Raw genomic sequence first — 5,429 nt, 5'->3', positions numbered from 1 at the left:
CCTATCACATACAGGGAAACAGAATAATTACGACTCGACTCGACCGACTATGCTCTGATACCACTAATGTAACACCCTTCTAAAATACCCCAATAATTAATTTAAAACAACAAATATAAATCAGAGTAGATATGCAATTAAGGGTGTCACACTTGACACTTCACACCATTCACCAAAATAGTTTGTCATGCTCATTTATTTATCAAAATAAAACATTGCACAATTCGCAGCGGATAGAGATCTAATCAATCATGCAACCCATGTAACACATTACATGTAAAGTTGTTCAACAACCAAAATGAAAACAAAGTAAAACATCCCGTCCCGATGTTACATCTACCAGAGCATGACCCACTAAGGAACTACACTAGACTCCAAGCACTAGCTTCTACTCAATCACTGCTCGTTACCTGAAACATAGTTGTAAGGGTGAGTTCCTCAATCGATATAATAAGCATTATAAAATATCATGTAATGCTAAGTAAATTAACACATTTCATCACCCTAATCATATCACACATTCAGCAACGGCAACATCAACTCATAATCATACTCAACACAACACAACACAAAACACACGTGTAATATTGGAATACATCCATTCATATTATACGTCATACATACATTATGCAATGAGACTCCATGCATGCGGTACCGACTATTCGTGAACACATAGTTCAACCTCACCGATCAAACCCATATACGGCTACCAAGCTCACTAGTCCCACTCATTTGAGACCTAGTGACTCACTCACTAATTCCTCACCATGGGAATTAGCTACCACCCCAAGGGCTATGCTATGCACGCTAAATCACCTAGCATGCAAACATCAACAACAATCCACAATAACTCACTCACTAATTCCTCACCATGGTAATTAGCTACCACCATAAAGGCCATACTATGCACGCTAAATCACCTAGCGTGCAACATCAACAACAATCCACAATGGACATATGCTCACACTCTAAGCCATAAACAGTCCATTCACAATTGCATACATAACAGATACATTCACATCATTATGCATACCATCACACATCATCAGCATATGTATCACAGAATCATATTCATATCATGCCAAATAATAAATCACAGTATTAGCACACTCTACTAATACCTATACTGCTCAAAACAACGGCAAATGATCCCTATTATATCATACATCAGTATATCATTCACCCATATAGGCCAATCATCAAATGTGTACACACAATTCCATTCCAGAACGTACACATTATTTAAATATCAATTTTTCACTTTTCCAACAGTGTTAACCGGTTAACGCCCTGGGTTAACCGGTTAACGCAACACAGAACACGCTTCCTGGCACATTTTAACAGTGTTAACCGGTTAACGCCCTGGGTTAACCGGTTAACGCAAGACAAACAGCAATTTCTCATAATTCATAACAGTGTTAACCGGTTAACACCCTGGGTTAACCGGTTAACGCAAGACAGAAAGCTGTTCCTGCGCTAACACGAACAGAATGCAGAATCCCCCCGCATTTTTCGCCGTCGGAGGACTTCCGGGCCTCCGATTTCAATTCCGTAAAAAGCTACACGTCCAGAAATTTACGATTCACCCACATATAGATTCAATTACAGTTTTAACATAACTTATTCATCATCATTTTATACGCAAAATAAATTACTCTAATAACAATTGAAATTAACTTGTGTTCATAACACATATAACAGAATAAATTTGGATCTATTTTATGACTAAATTATATTAATTTTGTTCAAATAGAAGATTCTACGTGTATCCACATCGAGATCAATTTCTATTATCAATTTTTAATCAAAGAAAAAAAAATTGAACAAAATATGTATACTGAGAGGAGAGAAATTAACACACTCAGCCAACCAATTTGTTTCTGATTTTATAGACCTCATTATTATCAAACAATATAATCTAATTATGGCATTATATATATATATATATATATATATATATATATATATATATATATATATATATATATATATATATATATAACTTTTCATCTATAATTATCACATAATAATGGTATTTGTGTATATAATTTTCAATAGATTTAGAGAAATGCTATTCTTAAATTCTAAATAGTACACCAATACCTACACCAAATACTATTTATCATATTTATATTGTGAACATTGTTTTTTTTATAAATAAAAATAATATTTTTAAAAAATGTTTTTATTTTAAATTTTTTTTATAACATAAATATATAATTTACGATTAATCAATTTTATTATTGCATTAACTACAAAAATAAAAATACATGTTATTAAATATTTTTCTTATAATTTATTAACAAGTTTACTACTTCATTAACCAATAAATATCATAACATTAATCAAATTCTGATATTAAAATATAAAATATAATAGTCAGTCTTTACACTCTATTATATTTCATATTTTAATGTCAGAACTTGATTAATATTATGAAATTTACTGATTAATAAAACAGTAAATTTGGTTAATAAATTATAAATAAAATACGTGGTTAATAATCTATATTTTTGTGGTTAATGCATAAAAAATTGGTTAATTATAAATTTTATATTTATATTATAAAAATAATTTTAAAAATAAAAATATCCAATGAGAGAATTGGTGTTGGTGGCCGCTTTCTGCCTCACGGGTCTGGTGATTCTATTGGGTTTTCTAATCCCTTCTCTCAAATGGAGCTTATCGATCTTACACTGTTAGAAAGGAACTTTACTTGATTCGAACTAAATGATGAGGATGCTAGTAGGCTTGATAGGTTTCTTGTGTCTGGTATCTGGTGTGAGTTTGATACCCTATTAAAGGTGATAAAAACACAAGAAAGGGAGTTGAATTGTGTTGGCGTTTTATGCTTTTAAACTTTTTCAGCTTCTGCTTCTGATGTTTCTCAACCAGGGTCTGAACACTTGGTTCAGAGTCTGACTTAGAAAACTTGTTTGATTTTTGAAAGACCTTATCAGATTCTAAACCAGAATCTGACTTAGAGGATCAGAGTTTGACAATATCAGAAAATTAAGTGCAGAAGTAAAGAAAGTAAAAGTAAGAACACAAGAAGTTTATCCTGGTTCCTCTCACAACTTGAGAGTAGTCCAACCCCTTTGTACTTCCAAGGGATTTCCACTATAATCAAACTGATTGCAAATGCTCAAGCACATAAGTAAGAGACTTCCTTTGCTTATACATACATGTATAAGACTTTCTTGCTCAAACACACAAGTATGATACTTCATTGCTCAAGCCCGCAAGCTCAAGACTTCATTGCTTTAGCACACAAGCTAAAGACTTCATTTGCTCAAGCACACATGCAAGAGACTTAAAATTTTCAAGCACACAAGCAAGAGACTTATGACTCTATAACAAACTATTAAGAGATTTGGGTAACAACTATGCTTGATATACAATCAGAGGTGTAGACAAAATACAACTTGGAAAGACTCTAAGACTTAAGAACTTCTAAAGTATACACAATATTAAGATATTTTAAGTATAGTAAATTTGACATAGTGACTTCTCTTCTGTTGTCAAGGTTCAAAGTTTGTGATGTGGTGTATTGTTGTGTGGTGGTCTTCTTCTTTAGGTCTGCAACTCTTTTTATAGAGAGGATAAAAAAAGACGTTGAAGACTTTCACCAAAAGGTTGGGAAACCTTTGTACTTAATTAGACACATCAACAAAACACCTTTCTGCAAGAAGACTTATCTATTGAGACTCAGGCATCCAAGAAGAGATTTTTCCTTAAGTCTTCGTGTGATCAAAAGGTCTCTGAGTCTGTCAGAGTTGCCTAGGTAAAAGAGCTTATGCTTCTGAGACTGACTTTCTTCAGATTTCACTCTTCAGAGGCTAATTACATTAGAGTCCATTTTTTGGCTTCTGAAGCTTTAGAGTATGAGTCACTAGAGGCTAAATTTCTTCAAAGTTGACTTCTTTAGAGTCTGGATCTCCATCAGAAGCAAAGTCTCCAGAAGTGATCTTTAGAGCTAGAGTTTGAATTTCAGATGTAGATTTTCTTAAACATCTCTTCATCTATCTTAATGATTAAATTCCTGCAAACTTAAGCAAATGTTATATCGAAACATGTGTGTTATTGTGTTTCAATGTTTGACTTGCAAATAATTTTTAAAAGTAAATTGTACACTTAAAAAATATAGTATCAACTAAAATAATATTAATGATCATTTACAATTGTTTTAAATATTGTAAAGTATGTTTTTGAAAAAATTAGAACATCACTTAACAATAAACTTTGAAAACATTTCATATACAAAAATCAAAATTGTGCAACTTAAAGTTCGAAAGTCAAAAATTTTCAAATTATATAGTTTGATGCCCAAGAGCAAAATTAAATAAAAGTTTTTAAATATATATATTCTACCAAAAAAGTAATAGAATTGCAAATATTTTCTTTAAAAAATTACTACTTCTAATTTTTACAAATAAAAAAAAAGTTGTGTACATACCCATAAAATAAGAATTAATTGCATACGTTAAAGTAATGTGGCTTTTAATAGTGTTAATATTTTAATATTTTTGGTAAAATGTGTTGAATATTATACCCCCAAAACGAGCAGCAAATAGAAAGAAAAAGGTAAAACAAAAAACGTCAACAGCAGGGTTCGAACCTGCGCGGGCGAAGCCCAACAGATTTCAAGTCTGTCTCCTTAACCACTCGGACATATTGACGGGATTGAAATATTTGGACCTTATAAAAACATGAAACAAACACAATGATACGGCTGTGTCCTTGACTTAACCTCCGTACCGTATATTTTGATTTGAAGATTCCGTGTTATTTCTTGGAAATTACTGCATACAATACAAATATTCTTTTCTTTTATATATAAAATTGAACCGAACTAAATTAAATTATAATAAAAAGTTATTCAAATTTAGTTAAATTATTTTAACTTATTTAGAACAAATTGAATTAAAGTTATTGATCTGGTAATACTAATTTGAAATACCGAATTCGAAACAATTATTTTTAAACTTAACAAAAAATCAAAATGATATATTTATTTTTAATTTTTTTTATAAAAAATCATTTTAAATTTGTAACAAGTAAATATAAAAAAATAAAACAACCCATATAATAACTCAATAAATTACAAACTAAGAACTATATTTAAACAAATGAGGGATGATTACACTAATCAAATCGGATTTAGAATACTTCATTTAAATTATACATTCTATATTTAAATACATTATATAGGTGTGATAAGGAGATCTTATTGAAAGTCCTTAATAATTCAAATGCTTGATAGAAGCTTTAAAAAGCACTGCAGTGAAAACAACTTATTGGATAAGTTGTTTTGGAAATATGTTGTTTTTGCAATTCTGTTTTTTTCTGTTATTTTTGGGCCTGTTTGTGGTTCCAATTTGTACCCTATAAATAGACATTGTATGTCATAGTTGAAAGGTTAATGTCAT

General features: G+C 30.7%; 1 non-coding gene across 1 annotated transcript; it reads right to left on the bottom strand.

The window, feature by feature from the left end:
• Positions 1-4,597: 4,597 nt before the first annotated feature.
• Positions 4,598-4,679, bottom strand: TRNAS-UGA (transfer RNA serine (anticodon UGA)). The gene has a single exon. It is a non-coding gene; the product is annotated as a tRNA-Ser (tRNA).
• Positions 4,680-5,429: the final 750 nt, after the last annotated feature.

This window comes from Lathyrus oleraceus, chromosome 5 (assembly GCF_024323335.1).
Source record: "Lathyrus oleraceus cultivar Zhongwan6 chromosome 5, CAAS_Psat_ZW6_1.0, whole genome shotgun sequence".
Classification (NCBI taxonomy): Eukaryota; Viridiplantae; Streptophyta; class Magnoliopsida; order Fabales; family Fabaceae; genus Lathyrus; species Lathyrus oleraceus.
This window is presented reverse-complemented; position numbering and strand designations above follow the sequence as displayed.